This window comes from Cimex lectularius, unplaced genomic scaffold (genome assembly GCF_000648675.2).
Source record: "Cimex lectularius strain Harlan isolate CLEC.00 unplaced genomic scaffold, Clec_2.1 scaffold97, whole genome shotgun sequence".
NCBI lineage: Eukaryota > Metazoa > Arthropoda > Insecta > Hemiptera > Cimicidae > Cimex > Cimex lectularius.
This window is the reverse complement of record NW_019392672.1, coordinates 942,667-960,497: the sequence shown is the minus strand read 5'-3', so window position 1 is coordinate 960,497 and position 17,831 is coordinate 942,667. Positions and strand designations below refer to the sequence as shown.

At 35.4% G+C, this 17,831-nt stretch overlaps 1 protein-coding gene across 5 annotated transcripts in view; it reads right to left on the bottom strand.

The window, feature by feature from the left end:
* Positions 1–17,831, bottom strand: part of LOC106667103 (dachshund homolog 2) — a 248,288-nt gene that overhangs the window by 47,685 nt on the left and 182,772 nt on the right. The gene's annotated exons all lie outside the window — the stretch shown is intronic.

Below are 17,831 nucleotides of genomic sequence, written 5' to 3'. Positions count from 1 at the left end.
CACTTACCCTAGGCAAACCCCCCCAACCCTTGTTTTAACACACTGACCCAGCGGAATTGGAAAATTATCGATTTTTTTCACCCTACGCTTTTCAGCAGACCTTCACCACTATGAACGTCAACCCTTCAAGAAGCCTTTCAACCTTCAACATCATATTCAAAGATAGCAATGAATATAATTAATTATTATGTTTATGTAAGGTCTTGGTTGAGACAAAAAAGTCAGTGTCAAGAGCGGGATTCGAACCCACGACCTTCGGCTAGACTCGCCGCTGCTCTACCACTTGAGCTATCTTGACTTCGATCCTCTCGGACACCAATTCTCCATCTCAACCTACCACCGTTCGAATTTTCCCTCTTTTTGCCATTTTCAAGAATAATTAATCGAAAGAAGTAATTTTGTCAATTAACCATTAAAAAATGAATGAATATAATATTTTCCAGGTTTTATGTTCATATGATTTTCATGAAAAAAAAATTCAACTAAGTTATTTTAATGAATTATATATTACGGAATTAAAACAAAAAAGTAAATATATATTTAAAGAGAAGTTAGAAATTATTTACGATTTATTCAAAATAGATTTATTGTCAATTCCTTTTTATTAACAACTGAATGACGACATTAGTTTCATAAATGCGGTATTGAATAGAGTTAGTAGAAATTGTCCGTCCCGTGACAAAGGATGAAATAGGTTGATAAGATTTCGCATTAAAGGAAAGAAAACGGCAATCAACAACGACAATAAGAGTTGGTCAAAAACGTGATTAGACCGGACACAAAAGTGTTTGTTTGGCGATTGTTCATTTTTGTGTCGACCGGGAGTAACACGTGCCTCCGACATTGTGAATAAAGAATGAGCCGACGAGGACAAAGGGACAGCTACAAAAGTATAATTAATTCCCGCTTTTAATTAAGTTCCCAAGTGCGACACACATACGGGGCCGGAGGGCTTCTGACGAGAAAGGATTATTTTATAAACAGGTTATTATCGCACGTAACTGAAATAGCTCCCCCACTTGGGATATTTATGAAATTATTGTTCGATTGTAAAATACTGTATTCTAGTGTAAAACAACTCGCTTGTTATTAATTTAAATTTAATAATAAAAAGTAAAACAGAATTGACTTTTTTCCCCAATGAACGAAATTTGGGAAAAAAATTGATATATTTGTTGCCAGTAAAATAGGAAAACCTTGGCGCTCTCAATTTGAAATTATCATTGATTTTTTATTGTTAAAAACGCCAAACTTAAGTAAAATGCAGCTGAATTCACTGACGTTACTTCTCAAGTCCCACTGCAACATAGATTTTGGAGCTTAAACGTTTTTCTTCTATTTTCAGTTTTTACTACTATAATTCTTTCCTATAAACCACCTTCCTTTGTTTTTCCTTCATCCTACCGTCCTATCATTCAAATCCAAGAAACTATTCCGAATTACTGGTTTGGTTTTAGGACGTTACATTATTCAATCCATCAATGTCATTGCGTTGAGGACATCATTTCATCCTTTGAGCAGCTTGAGCAGAAGCAGTGTTGTCCGGGTGTGTTCCTTGGTATTGCTCAAACCTTTTACAGGATTTGGCCGGCACCCGAACTACCTACTGCATAAACCTAAAATTTTACCTGTCTGACCTTTATTTTAAAGTTTATTTAGAAATCGTGAGATGTGGTCTGGTGTGATGTAGGTTTCAGAAAAACATTTTCTTTATCGTGCCAACGTTTCGATCTTTATTTAGATCATCTTCAGGGCTCAAAGTGTTTGTCTTCTGTGAATTGTGTCATTCTTGCGTGTCGTGACGAGAGTGCCTCTATCAGAGAACTTTTTTGCTGAAATGCAGACAACACAAGGTATTTCCTACTCACATCAAAAACAATTTTAACTTTACAAATGCCACACTAACACAGCCAAACACCAGAATTAACGACATACATAAAGCAACAATAAATTTCAAACGAAACATTTTAAACATAGAAATCACCACGAGCATCCAAAACATTAAGACACTAATACAAAAATTACACCAATTAAAACTCAGTGCCGCCAACAGAATACCTACAGACATTTTGAAAGAATTTTACACACATCAAAAAGATGCATACAACGTCCACTTCGACAAAATCAAAACAAACACATCAAAAAATTAACTTAATCAACAAACAAACATCTGTTAACACAGACAAATGGTTCCTAAACCTAACCAAAACTATCGTGGGCACTCTCGACACGACACGCAAGAATGACACAATTACACAGAAGACAAACACTTTGAGCGCTGAAGATGATCTCAATAAAGATCGAAAGGTTGGCACGATAAAGAAAATGTTTTTCTGAAACCTACATCACACCAGACCGCATCTCACGATTTCTAAATAAATATCGATTAACGGTCACTAATCACCACACATTTATTTTAAAGATAGACAAACCCAGTGTTATCCTTTATCTATCCTATCCAAGCTGGCGTCCCACAAGGGAACATTCTTCAACCTCTCTTTTACACGATGTATACTACGAATATTCCTCTTCTTCCTGAAACAATTCTCTCCACTCTTGCTGTGATACGACAATCCTTCCCCTATATATCAAACTGAATACATGCCATCAATGCTTGTGTCTTTGAAAATCTTGAAAATCTTAAAAGAGGTATACATCCAGTCACTACATACAGACACCTTCAAAACAATTTGCACTGCCTGTATGATTGGTCCAAAATGTGGAGAATTAAAATAAACGCAACGAAGAGCCAGTACATTAACTTCATCCTCAGACTTATTCTGCACCATCACCTATTACTTGGGACTTCATCTGGACAAAGTTAATCCGGTCACAGGACTACAACGAAACGATCCAAACAGACCAACTGCTATTAGAATCGTCAATCCAAACTTCCAAGTTACTATAGAAGATAAGATACATGCTTTTTAAACTAGGCTTTTGTTTCAAAAGCAGCGAAAAACTGTTACAAAAAATCCCATCCATCCCTTTCCACACATCTCAATGCCTTAATCCGTCATCTCAATTCCACTACCATCCCAGAACACCGATCACCACATGAGGCCTTACGTAGAGTCGAAAAAAAATCAAAAAGTGAATCAATTATTTATTGTGAGATCGCCATACATTTCTTTCATATCAGTAGTTTTGAAAAAAGAATTTTCTGTTTTAATAAGGTCAGATATTTTATGTTTTTGTAAAACATGGCTTCACCAGGAGAACTTTATGTTACCCTATTATTTAAAAGATTACGAGTTTTATTTTTCAAAAGCTAAATTTTTTGCTAGGAGAAGAGAAAACTATGTTTTCAAATAAAAATGTTGACTTATGTATAGAATAATATTCATTTTTTAATAATTATTTTAATAAATTTTAGTTTAATTATCGGAAGCTTTAAATAGTAGACAAAAATATTATCAATTCATTTCATGATTAATACAATTTAAAAGTTAACAAAATAAATGTCAGTCTCATATTTCGGAGGAGACTTCACTCACGGATTGGTTAAATTGGTAAAACTCACTGGAAAGGATGATGAAGTTTTTGAAACTACCAAATTGGCAAAAACAAGGCAGACGCGTGTATTTTTTTCGATTCTATTCAGCTACACGAGAGACTTTGAAATGTTAATAAACAAATTTAAACCCTGTTTGGATCGAGATTGTCGTCTGGCGAAACAAAGTTGAATATTTACCAAAGTGTGAACTTTTGAAGATACTGTCGATTATTACAGCGCTTGAAAAAAATCAAAATAGCATTTTTTTAAAAGTTCAATTTAAAAGAGTAGATATATTTTAGAAATCTTTCAATATTTTGGCTTGGCTTGCTATGAATAAATTCAGACAAAAATCTAAATAAAAATTACATTAAAATCATCTAAAGAGTGGATATTAAAAAAAAAAAACAGTTATGTATGTTATTTACAAAAAATTGTAGTGGCCAAATGTTTAGTGTAAAAAAATCGATTTCTGTATATATTGATATGTATAAGTTTTCAATAGAGTCAGTTATACATCAGCTCTCAACTAGTACACTTCCCGCTCATCCCACAGAGTCTTGTACAAAAAAGATCATTGATGAAACTTTTTTCCTCATTAATGTTTAACTTGATGCTGAAATTATTTTGTAAAGTAGTGTAAAGCTGTTGGAATAAATTGAATGTTTCAAGTCCAGGGTAATAGATTGCATTACTTTTCTTTGGTAGTTATTTAATAAAGTTTTAATTTCTGGAACCGGTCGCCAATCTTGGTCATGCATTAAATTAAAGCTAATTTTATTCACCAAAAAAGGTATTGGTCATTTTTTTGTTTGAGTGTGGCATATTGCTTTATTTTTTCCGTCGGATTTATTTTTTTAATGCGCACAGTAACATAAAGTGTTCCATTTCGTCGAGGTGTTATCCTAGCTGTTGACAGACAAGATGGGACGTCTTGGTGGAAAAAAGGTCAGGGACGAAACAGTCAGGGGAAATTTAATGCGGCGTGTCAACATGGTCGGAATTAAAAGAAAATCGTCCGGCTGTTTTGACAAGGGCGGTGGACTATGCAAATATTAATGCAGATAAGGTAAGTGGAAAAGATCTTGAAGGGGCGGCCGTGTCGGGGGAAGAAGGAAGAAGGAGTGGAAAAACAAAGGACCCTCTTAAAACCACTCCGCACGCTTAAGAGTTCACGGTTTCATCAATATTTACTTGTAATTCGACACGCCCTATTTGCTCAAACTTGGCTCCCGTGAAATTGAATAATTAGGAAAGTCTTCTTTCAAACAAAAATAGTCGGATGGAAACTAGACATTACAAGTTTTCAAAAAACGATTCTATACACAATTTGGTCGACATGTTTTATAAAACGACGTGTATCAATACATTTTTGTTTACTACTAGAAAATTTTTATATTTAATTAAATAGCATTTTTTTAATACAAACAAACAAAGTTTTACATTAAATTAATTTTACATTAATTATCAATAAATTTTCCCAAAGTTCTTATTGATTTATACGGAATTTAAATTTAAACAATTAAATATTTAGGTTTTCTTTATTTTTTTAAGCTTTTGAGTTAAGATTTACTGAAACAGGTAGTTGGTGATGATGATGATGAAGGAAACTAGTAAGTGGGCGTTCTTTCTCCCCAAGCACTGCAGTCTTCTGAATTATTGTTCCTCACTGAAGATGTCGCAATGCCGGAACAGAGTTGAATATTTCAACTAACTCGCGAGTGAGTTCCATGCCGGTTAAGCATGAGTTCATCGTATCGCAGACCAAAACCCATCATCATCTCTATTGTTCTTTCCTAGTTCCTTATTTCAGTCAATCGTCTCGATCCTTCTTTTAAGAAGTACTAGGACATTTTATTTTGTATCCTAGGTTGGCTCCATTGGTTGCTTCATATTATAAGATGACATGGGAGGCTTTTCTTCCTCCTCATTACATAACCTACTAATAGGGTAAAAATAAGCATGTTTTCTCAGATGCCAATGACCTGTAAATAGTCCTATCACTCCACTCCAATTTCAGGAGTGAGTAAGCCAATCTTCGTGAGGGTTGTTTTACCACAAGCTACCATTGCTGTGTCTAGCACCCCAAGAGTTATCCGCTTCTCCTTTTGCTTATTTTATTCTGTGATGGCGGATTCTGTATTTGTTCTTTTCTTTTCCAAGAATAGGTTCAGGGCCAATACATAGTCTTGAAGATCCTCCTCTTTGTGTCTGCTTTTCCGTTCCCCAAAATTCTCTTGTCTCCTGGTACCCAAAATATAATCAGGTTATTGTTTATCCCTAGGCTTTGGTGATTTTGGATGGATTCACTGACTAATTTTGTTCTAATTTTTTATATGCAGAGCTAACCGATCATATGAAGATTTTTTGCCGGTCTAACCTCTTTTAAGATTTTCAAGATTTTCGGAGGCACAAGCATTGATGGCATGTATTCAATTCATGTGCTTCCCTAATGAGTTTGATTGCTCATGTTTTTAGCTAGTACAAAAAAATCCTCGTCTAGTTCTTTCGGTTTGTATTAGGGCAATCTGTATACCATATCGTTGTATCTGATGTTCTGAATTCTTCTTCTTCATTATAGACTGTGGAGATTTAATAAGATCTTGTAAAGAGTGTTTCCGTGATCATGTAGTCAATTCCCATTTCTATGAATGTGTGTCTGATTTTATGAATTATTTTTGGGTGCCAGAAGTGCTTAGTTCTCATCCAGTATTATTGTTTCTTGAGCCTTTTTTTATTTTTTTTTTATTGTATATTACAACTACCTCATTTTGGTATCTAGTAATAATGTATGAATAAATATTAAGAAAAACAAGAGTGGAGAAACTACCCACCGGTAGTACTCCTAACTATTCTTTATTCAATTGTCACTGGATAGAAGATCTCGTGGCCATCGTCTTTTTAGTCGTCGCAAAGGGTTGGAAGGAATTCGTCGGGATGAGAGGATTTGAATTTGAGGATTTATAGTGGTTGGGAGGTTTGTGAAAAATTTTTGGTAACGGGAGTGGGTTACATCTTGGCCAAAAGGAATATCTAGGTCTTTATGGGTAGTGTCGTTGGACACATAAAAGGGAGCATTAAGGATTTTTCTGAGGATGATGGATTGGGCTCTTTGGATGCGTAGGAGTCCATAAGTCTATATTGGCTTCATTAGGGTGATATGTAGTTTTTGTTTAAGAGAGGTAGGTTAGAACGTCTGTTAAGAAGTCGTGAAAGTGCTCTGTAACGTTTCATAACTTCTTGCCGTTTCAGTCGTGTGTGGGGATTCCACTTCAGACGTTTGTCAATGTATAGTCCTAGGTAGCTTACCTTGTCCGCAATGGGGAGGGGTATAAGTAGACTGGGGGAGGTATCTTTTTGCGGAGGGTGAAAGTTATGTGGGTGGATTTTTCTGGGTTGAATTTGAGTTTTTTTACATCATGATTCCAGTAGTGTAAGGTGTTCTTGAAGGTTTCGAGTGGAAATGACTGGATCAGAATTGCTTGAGAGGATCGCTGTATCGTCTGCAAAGGTTAGAGTGGTAGTTTGAGGATGGGATGGGAAGTCTGCCGTGTACACTTGGTACAGTACGGACGCCAGAACACTGCCCTGCGGTACACCAGCAAGGAGAAGGTGGTTTGGGGAAGACGCTGATCCTTCAATGACTCGGAAGTACCGGTCAGTGAGGTAGCTTCGAAGGATAAGGCAATAGGTTGAGGGAAGGATGTCCTTGAACGAGAACAGCAAGCCCGGGTGCCAAATTCGATGGAAGGCCTGGGCCAAATCAAGAAAGGCCCCCGAACAATACTGTCCCAACTCAAGACAGGCAGAAATAACATCTACAACTCGGTGGCACTGCTGAACTGCTGAGTGACCGTCACGAAATCCAAATTGATGGTCGGGGATAACTTTTTAGAATTAAGGATTGGGAGGATACGTTTTAAAATAAGCGTTATGTTACGTTACGTTTCTTGAGCCTAAATGAGCTTTTTCTCGCTTCTCCTTGTATAAATGTTTCCAATGGTGGTTGGAATTAGTTTTAACAGAAGTAGCTGAACGTTAAGCGATTATGTATAACAGCAATTAGTTGACATGGTTTTTATTTAAGTTTCAGAAAATTACACTATTTGTACTATTATTACACCTGGGAGAGTAGACGGACCAGTAGTGACCAAGTAGCAGTTCAGCAGATTGGGAGTATTATTTTTTATGTTTAAAATTACTTTAGGAAAACTGATAAGAACTGGCCTAGTGAAATATTATTATGTTTAAGTATGAAAACAGATGAGAATTATCAGGCTTTAGGTTATCAAACAAGTCAATTTTAGTTTGTTCAAAAATATATTTAAACTCTTGTATTTTAATGTCAAATTTTATTCTGGTACTTAGAAGTAAGCTCGAGAAGGGCTTGCGTAGGAGAGAAGTGAAGCGGTACGGAATCAGTCGATTCGGTGTCCACGGTCAATTTATCACATCCTTGGAGTCGGGTACCGGATGTAAATGCAATAACCTGAGCGACCGCCTAATTCTATTATTTCATCCCCTAATGGGGTTTATGGGTCTAATTACAGCTGCTATATCGCCTTCCCCCGGGTCTTACCCTGGACTTTATTGTATAGAATCTTACTGTTACACATGGGGCACTCACCCCCGCCCGTGCGAGCCTTGTAATTATAGGGGGATTCGGTCCGTTTACATTTCTCGAGGTTCCCCGACAAGAGCTTAAACCTCCCTTTTAACTTAAACAAGCTTTCCGATTCAATTATTAGACCTTGCGGCCGTACCTGTAATTTTGCAAGGGATCACTGCGAAGACGGCTCGCTCGCACCAACAGAAACCCCCTTTACAAACAGTAATTGTTTCCTTAATCTATAAGATGAAATATGGAAACAATAGTCTTTAATTTAATTATTGTCCCATACTAACAAATAGAAGGTTTATTATATCGGCCACACTATATTATTTGTAAAAAAACTAACGCGATGCCAGATTTTTGGTTATTTTAACTACTTATTTACTAAGACTCTTAACGTTTTTAAAAGAAATTTAACTTCCTGGCAGTATTTCTAGTTGTAAAATTTAGACGAAAACCTTCGTAATATATAAAAGTTAAAATATTTTATTATTCCTGCCTCATCTGAATTACATATAAAAAAATTTTATTATTACACCAAGCAATTTATTTTACTAAAATATGTAAATAATTGCCGGACAGTAATGACTAGTTGACATGGCACATGTAGGAGATTTTCTATCCTGAACAGTCTTTCAGAATTTAATTATCAATATAGTATAATTTAAAAAAAATACGAATTGTTAAATACACAACAAGAAACAATTTTTTTTGAAAAGTTGATGTCCGAATGGATCGAGGTCACGATAGCTCAAGTGGCAGAGCAGCGGCGAATCTAGCCGAAGATCGTGGGTTCGAATCCCGCTTGTGACACTGACTTTTCTATCTCAACTAAAAACCTTAATTAATTGTAATATATTAATTGGTCAAGCGGACCACGAAAGTAGTGAATTGAATCATTTTTTTGTAGAATGTAGTACAGTAAAAATTCGTTTATCCGAACTTGAAGGGGCCGGGACTTGTCCGAATGATGGAAAGTCCGGATAATCCGAAAATGTGTGATTTTATTAGTATTGTGTCATAAAAAGTAAAAAACACAAATACGAAAGTGAACACGTTTATTCATGTTTCAAGTAAAATAGTAATAGATAGTTTTTATTAGTTTTATTTTAGTTTAAATCCGGATACGCGTTTCTCGAAAAATTTATATGTAACAAATAACTAATAAAAATATACGTAATAAAAAAAACCCTTAACAACACGAGACAACAATTTCTAGTCTTTAAAATAGTGTACAGTTTTATTTATTTTTTATTTTATTCTTGTTTTATTTATTTTATTTAAAAAAAGTGCCTTTCCGGCCTTTGCAATCGTTTCGAACGACGAAATAAAGGCCCCATATTTGAGTTATGAATTTAAAAAAAATATATACATACATTTAGAATTATGAAAAATTTATAAAAAATGTGTCATGTTTCGTGACCAATAATTAATGATTACTTGGAGATCGTGAGACAAACCCATATGCACCACTATACCAGACCACATCTCACGATATCCAAATAATTTATAAAAAATATTTTAACAAACAGGTCCGGATAAACGGTTTTCCACTGTAGTTGGGATGAACATTGGCATAGTAGTGAAGTCGTGTTGATGATAAAATTGTTTTATATATACCAAAATATCTTCCATACCAGGTTCATTAGATATGATACTTGGTTTTGCTGCGCCTTTATTCAGGTGAACAAAGGGCACCTTTATCCTATGAAAATATTAGATATAATAAACGAAAAGTAGTCCATATAATTGACAGTTTACGAAACATCTCGTATCCACGACCTCTTAATCCGTTTGAATTCGAGTCCATCCATAATCCGCATATATTTGCAATAATTTACATCAGCATGTTTTCTCGAAATATAATCGAGATGTAAAGATTGAAATATCGAGATAGCCGTCGAGGAGCATGTGTGTTGTCAGGGGTGGATTTGTGTTTGTAACGTAGTCGTATTAACATATCCGGTGATAGGATTGGGCGGACAATTTCCATATCTTGATGAAGTTGGAGGCATTAGCAGGCCCGAGGGTTTTGCGCCCCCGTCGCTAATGTATTCAGGTGTAGGGCGATATTTTGATAAGATGATAGGGAGTGCCCTAAAGGCTAAGGAGCAAACCGCTATGGAAATGCAAAACAAGACCGTAGAAGGGGCGGGATTTATCTCGTCTACACGTCTGAGGGGGCAGTCGGAAAGGGTAAAACGAATAAACGAAGGTTAAAACTTGAGAAACAAACGATTGAATTGAATGATACTTCATAGTTTCTTTCATAAACTGGGAATTTCAAATGAATCAGAGAGAGCACGTTTATTTGTGTTTTGTTATCGCTCTCATTCTCACACACCATTTTTACCAATTTATCTCACTCTCATTCTCTCGCTCTCTCTCCCCATCTTTTTCTCTTTCTCTCTATCGCTATCTATCTTTATTTCTAAATTTATTTCTATGTCTCTCTTGTTCCGCTGACAGTTTGACTCTCTCTCTCTCTCTCTCTCTCTCTCTCTCTCTCTCTCTNGTTCAATCTTTATATTCTCTCTTTCTCTCTCTCTCTCTCTCATTCACTCACACATTCTTTCTCTTTCTCCCTCTCCCCCTCTGTTATCTCTGCTCTATCTATCTCTCTCTACTCTCTCTCTCTCTCTCTCTCTCTAATCTATCAATCTAGCCATCTTTCTCTCTCTCTCTCTCTCTCTCTAATCTATCAATCTAGCCATCTTTCTCTCTCTCTCTCTCTCTCTAATCTATCAATCTAGCCATCTCTCTCTCTCTCTAATCTATTTAGCCATTTCTCTCACTCTCTCTCTCCATCTCTCTCACTCTCTCTCTCTCTCTCCTCTCTCATGCATGTATAAAAAAATAAAATATAGATCAGATGTAAATAATATAAACACCAAATATAAAATTAAGCAATTACAAATTATAAAACATAGAACCACAATATTTAATAATACATTTGCAATTAAAGGGCAAAAGTTTTTTCAAAACAACCTGTTGAAATTCAGCATTATAACAAAATAAGTATCTTTACAAAAAAATACTAAAAAATTATTTTATATCAAAATATGTGTAAAAATATTAAACTTTAATTTTTTCCCTCAATTAAGTACAAAGACTGTCATGTTAAGATGTTGATAATGTATCTTTACAACTGTCCCTTTCGTTTATATTTTTAAACCCTTACAACGTCTACTGCTAGTTTAATCTCCTGATGTAAGATGCTCTGTTTGTTATTATTTAAAGGTTATTTTTTTATTTTGAATGTGTTCATCCACTGTAGAGAGAATTTAATTTGTTCAACTTTGTGAACTCTCATTTTTCTCTTTTTGTCTCTCTCTCTCTCCCTCTCGTTCACCCTATCTATCTCTTTTTTCTCTTTCTGTCTGTCTCTGTCTGCCTGTCTGTCTGTCTGTCTGTCTGTCTGTCTGTCTCTCTCTCTCTCTCTCTCTCTCTCTCTCTCTCTCTCTCTCTCTCTCGTTAACTCTCTATATATCTATCTATCTGTATTTATTTCTTTAATACTTTGTATCTTAGTTTGACAGTTTGGCACTCTCTCTCTCTACCTCTCTTTCACCCACTCACTCACTCTCCCTTTCTTTTTTAACGGAATTTCTAATCAAAAGTCCATATTCCTGTTATTTTTCAACAAAATTCATTTTTGGCCCAGTCATAAAAGACTCTGTTTATTTATCGTAGTCGACTGTCACACGGTTGATATATGCACTCTTCGGCCCTTATCATGAAAGTAAATGAGGCTCATTTCCGGACAAATTGTTTTACGAGTCGATTACACCGTCGCTCTAATGGGCCGTGGAGAGAATGTAAATCCGGCCCGAAATCGCTTTATTTAAATCGTATAATCCAATTAGGATTCGCCCTAGTTTACACGACGCGATGGCCTCTGGCCCCTGGTAGGTGCCAGATTAATCCTTACTGCTAATCTCAGAAGGGTCCACCGTCGTCCGTCTTGTTCGAAAACAGCCCCTGTTATTCTTAGATAAGCTTCACCGGGCTGACATTTCGTAATTAAAATGACGTATGTTCCTTCGAACGTTTAGGAAGGCATAAGATATTTTTGTTTCTTGTAGATTTTGTTAAAAGCTATAACTCCTAGTGACATAAAGGCATTAAACGTAAGCATATGACAATCACATATTTCTTGATAAAATTTAATCTACGAAGAAGTGCTATTTTTATCAAACACAAACCGTAACTTGTGTAGGTTAAGGATGGTTAGTATAGGTCGGGTATAGATTTAAGGTAAAACCAATGTAAAATTAATCCAGCAGGCCTGTAGAAATTGTTGTTAAAATAAATGTTATGAATCTTCAGTTCGTGCAGGAACAGTGATAATCCGGAAATATTATTACATGCGATATAAGAGGAAGCCGTTTACACCAGCTAGGGCACAATAAGATTAATGTTGTGATAAGGGTGTGAGAGGGAGGAGGCTGAGTCACCCTCGGATACGGTCAAACGTCCGAGAGATCGGAATGCGAGAGGTGCCCACGTGGGGCTTTTGTCCCGTTAATTGAATCCACGTGTCATTAGGAAGCTGCCGAAGGTAGTCTTTTGATTTACAGCCCGAGGGGAGGCAAACGGCAAACCAGGAGAGCACAAATAATATTTGAATAATTTAGAGATGGGGGCCAACTTTATTTTGAATTATTCCCATCAGCGCGCGCCCTCTTGGCTCCGTCGGAAACGGTAATGGTACAACTCGGTTTAAACTCGAATGGCCATCAGACGCCTTTTTGCATAATTCAGCTTGTTTTAGCGAGGGAGTAGAAAAATTGCGGCCGGCGTCCAGCCGAATACCGTCTAAGCTAAGTGCTAATGAAAAATACATATTTAAACAAAATTCTTTCACTAATTCAAGGAATGAAAGAAGAAACTCTCAACTACCAATGTACTTTTAATTATCAGCTCAGAATACAAGAACAATTGTGATTAATAAACAACTTCCAATTAACTCATGTAGCCTTCCATAGAAGCAAATGTAGAGTTTTACTTTCCATATGAAATGATTCATCAATTTATCCATATAAAAAGAACATCATCTCAAACCTGATGACCTTAGATTAAAAGTATAACTAATTAATTTTAAAACAGTTTAATGTAAATAAAATTTCAGTTATATATTGTCTTTTGGTTTTAATTACTTTATCATTCTCCTCTTTCCTTTTCTTTCACTCTCAGAGCTTATTTCCTCATTCTCTGTCACATCAACCTAAGTCTCTGTTTTCCATCTTACCGACGATACCCGCTTTCTCGCTCTGCCATCCTTGCACCACAAACTACTATGTATTTCTATAATTTCTGATGGTTTTTGACTTCTTTCTTTATTTCGTAATTTTTTCTGTCTTTAACCCAACCTTTTCCGTACATTTTTCCATCCTATATCGACTATTATGTCTGTCGACTTTCTGTTTTTTTAAATTTCCGTTCAATCTTTATATTCTCTCTTTCTCTCTCTCTCTCTCTCACATTCACTCACACATTCTTTCTCTTTCTCCCTCTCCCCCTCTGTTATCTCTGCTCTATCTATCTCTCTCTAGTTCCGCTTCTTAATTTTACTAACAAAATTTTCATATTGCACACTGTTTATTAAAAATTTATAAAACGTATTTTTTAACGAAATCGTTAAGACCAAAGGAGTCTGCAGAAATTGTACGTACAATGTAAAATGTACAGCTTACTTTATGAGTGATGAAGGGTCCATGAGACGTGCCTTTGCGTGATTAAATAAAACGATTAATCAATTAATATATCTCTCTTGCTCTATCTTTTCTCTGCCAGTTTGATAGTTTGACAGCCACTCTCTCACTCTCATTCACTCTCTCTCCCTCCTTCCCTCTCTATCTACCTATTTATCTATCTTTTTCTAGTTCCGCTTGTCAGTTTGAAGCACGCTCACTCTCCTTCTCTTTCAGTTTTACATGCACAAAATTTTCATATTGCAGACTGTTTAGTAAAAATATATAAAACTTGTTTTCTTGTATTCGATTTGTAAACGAAATTGTAAAGACCAAAAGAGTCTGCGGAAATTGTATGCACAATGTAAAATGTACAGCTAACATTATGAGAGACGAAGGGTCCATGAGACCTGCCTTTGCGTGATTAATAAAATTCGTTAATCAATTAATATATCTCTCTTGTTCTATCTTCTCTCTTCCAGTTTGATAGTATGACCGCCTCTCTCTCTCTCTCTCTCTCTCTCTCTCTCTCTCTCTCTCTCTCGCTCTCTCCCGCTCTGTCTCACTTTCACTCTCTCCCTCCCTCTCTCTCTATCTACCTATTTATTTATCTACCTGTTTATTTATCTACCTTTTTCTAGTTCCGCTTGTCAATTTAAAACACTCCCACTCACCCTCTCTTTCAGAATTACATGCACAAAATTTTCATATAGCAGACTGTTTAGTAAAAATACATAAAACGTTTTTTTTTCTTGTATTCTATTTGTAAACGAAATGGTAGAAACTAAAAAAGTGTGAGTACATAAATTGTATATATACAACTTACATGAAGTTGAAGAAAGGTTCATCAGACCTAACTTTCCGTGGTTAAATAAAACGTTTTATGAATTAATCAATCTCTCTTTCTCTATCTTATACCTCTCTCTCTCTCTCTCTCGTTTTCTCTCTCTCTCTCGTTTTCTCTCTCTCCTTCTCACTCTCTCCTCTCACACTTTTGTACAGTTCATCTAGTAACCAATTTGATTTTTTATACCATGATGTGTTTGTTCTCAATACTGAAATTAAAAACGTAATCAAGTACCATATGAAAATTGTACAACACATATACACGGATGATGCTTGCGTCCTCTAACATGGAAAATAAACACATAACTGAAATTGGCGTTATTATTTTCATACAACACATTAAAAACATATTATTTAGCAACTATAGGAAAATACTAAAAAATATTGACCAGCTCTAATTAATGAAAATAATGATTCATTAATGATATATCTAGAATGCTTATAATTTTCAGTAGTGCTAACTTATTATTTTTTACTTTGGCTTTCGTAAAATACGAATGAAATGTCAGTTGTGGCGTGCTTATTTGTACAACGGTGCATGGATTGTTTGTAGTATGTAGAAGAAATAGACGTAATGAAACCATAGTTTTAAACAGAAATACAGTTTGTATAATTGTTGCTAATGACATAGCAACGTGGCTCCACCTGGCGAGGGTGGTTTTTTAGATAAACCGTCCGTTCCGTGGCCCCCTCTGTGGGCAGAAGAGCCGTAACAATCGGCAACTCCATCAACTATTTACCATTCTTTCTCCACTCCACGGAGTCCTGAGAGGGAAAAACACTTAAAAGTAATTTCTCCCCGTTTATACATGTTTTATACTCGCCATTAGGGTGTAATGGCCGCGGTTTGCTGAGGGTTGTCGACAATTTTTTTAATACCCGGGGTAATCAAGTGCAGCCTCAACACCTGAGATCTCATTCTTTTACATTTTTAATGAGATTGCTTTTTCCTTTACGCTCGGCACCTCTTGGGGACAACTTATCATTCTTACTCGGTTACATGCCTGTTATTTTTTTATTAACGTATTGATCCTCTTCTTATTGTTATCACCCTCGTTTCTTACTCTGCGGAGTACTAAAACTGTCACCCCTCGTAACTTTAATTACCTCGTGACGTAATTATGTTATATACCTTATAACTAATTCGCAAAAGTTTTGGCTTCCTTAAGTACGACTTTATACAAATGTTTCATGTTTGCCTATTATTCGTGCTGTGAGAATAATTCTCACAATGGAACACAATGACGTAAGGTAAATAATATCAATTAATTCATTTTCATAGTTTTTCTATCGCAACGTTGTTTATAAATATTTAAATTTTAATTAAAAGTTTAATTAATTCCAATGACGTAAAGGAATGCATTGGATTATTTTTATATTATATAGTATTATATAGTATTATTGTTAACTTTTTTTTTAGTTTTAAGGCAAGCAAACTGCATTGGCCATCACTAGCCCTTTCGTTTTTCAGCTTTGCATTTCTTTTCTTACTTTTCTCGCGTGTTAAACTTACGAACTTCTTTTATTGTTTCTTCACCCAAGTTATGATGTTTCATGATTTAACGGTAACCAACTCCCGTTGCAGTACTCTATATTCCTCTGGGCAATTAGGGATATGCCCTTCCATTCACGCTAATAAATTACATCACATACTAGAAATCGTTCCCATTACCCTTAGTAAATATTCTAATAATTGGGTAATTGGGAGCAAGCCCCTTCATTCCCACTAATAAATTAGGTTCACACATTCATTCTCACCACTCCATACTATTCGATATTCCACGGGGTAATTGGGAGTGACCCCTCTCTTTCACGCTAATAAATTAATTCACACATTCATTCGGTTTAATTGGCGGATAAGCCCAAGAATCAGAAACAACAAAAATTCTATAACCATAATAAACAAAATAAAATAATCAATTTTATACGAACCATCATTATTTTTAATTTAAAAAAAATCTATGTTGTGATTAATGTGTGATGGTTAGTGACCGTTAATCGATAATTATTCAGAAATCGTGAGATGCGGTCTGGTGTGTTATAGGTTTCAGAAAAATATTTTCTTTATCGTGCCAACGTTTCGATCTTTATTAAGATCATCTTCAAGGATCAAGTATTTGTCTTCTGTGTAATTGTGCCATTCTTGCGTGTCGTGTTGAGAGTGCCGACGACACGCAAGAATGGCACAATTACACAGAAGACAAACACTTTGAGCCCTGAAGATGATCTCAATAAAGATCGAACGTGGGCACGATAAAGAAATGTTTTTCAAAAACCTACATCACACCAGACCGCATCTCACGATTTCTAAATAGTTGTGATTAATTGTTTATTTAATAAAAGTGGTATTCCTGACGACGTCTAGCATTTGTTTACCACGGTTGAACAAATTTAATGTAAAATGTAATTTAAAAAATATTGGACTAGGGGACCGCGGTAGCCGAATAGTTAGCATGAGAGTCTCTCACGCCGCGGTCGTGGGTTCGATTCCCACCGTCGCCTCTGGCCCTTTTTCACGATAACCCCCCCCCAAATATGAACATACATACAAGAATTCGTCACCATGGCTAATATGAATAGATCATAAGGCAAAAAAAAAATATTGGACTAACTATTGTACTAAACAAATCAGTGTACTATTAAAATTGGTTATTTGGACTCTTTTGTTTAAGTTTGTTTATGTATCTTTTAAAAATACATAAAAAGTGTTACTAATTGAAACAATTAAAAGTTATTTAACTCGATAATTTCTTATATAAAGTGTAACAATAAATAGTTAATTTCAATATGATAATAAAAATATTTGAAATATTGAAAAAACGTTTGCAACATTACCCCGTTAATAATAATTTCATGTACCTATTCCATAAAAATGGGCCTTATGGAAGAATTCGTTTAAGAAAATCTCCGTTCGGAATGAGTTGAGCCAAGACGAACCACGTTAATTAACCGCGGCCTGTTAATAAAATTGGTAATTGAAAACAATTAAAAGTCGGTACCTCGACGCGGTTACCGTCACCAATTGAATCTGCTCAATTAATACTTCATCAGGGCTTAAATGAGAAACAACTCCATATTCGGCCCATTGAATCGAAAAATGTTAAATCCTATAAGCAATATAACAATCGATTAAAAAAAAAGCTTTAAAAAGTTCTACACAAATATTTTGTTTGTGTTAAGAAAT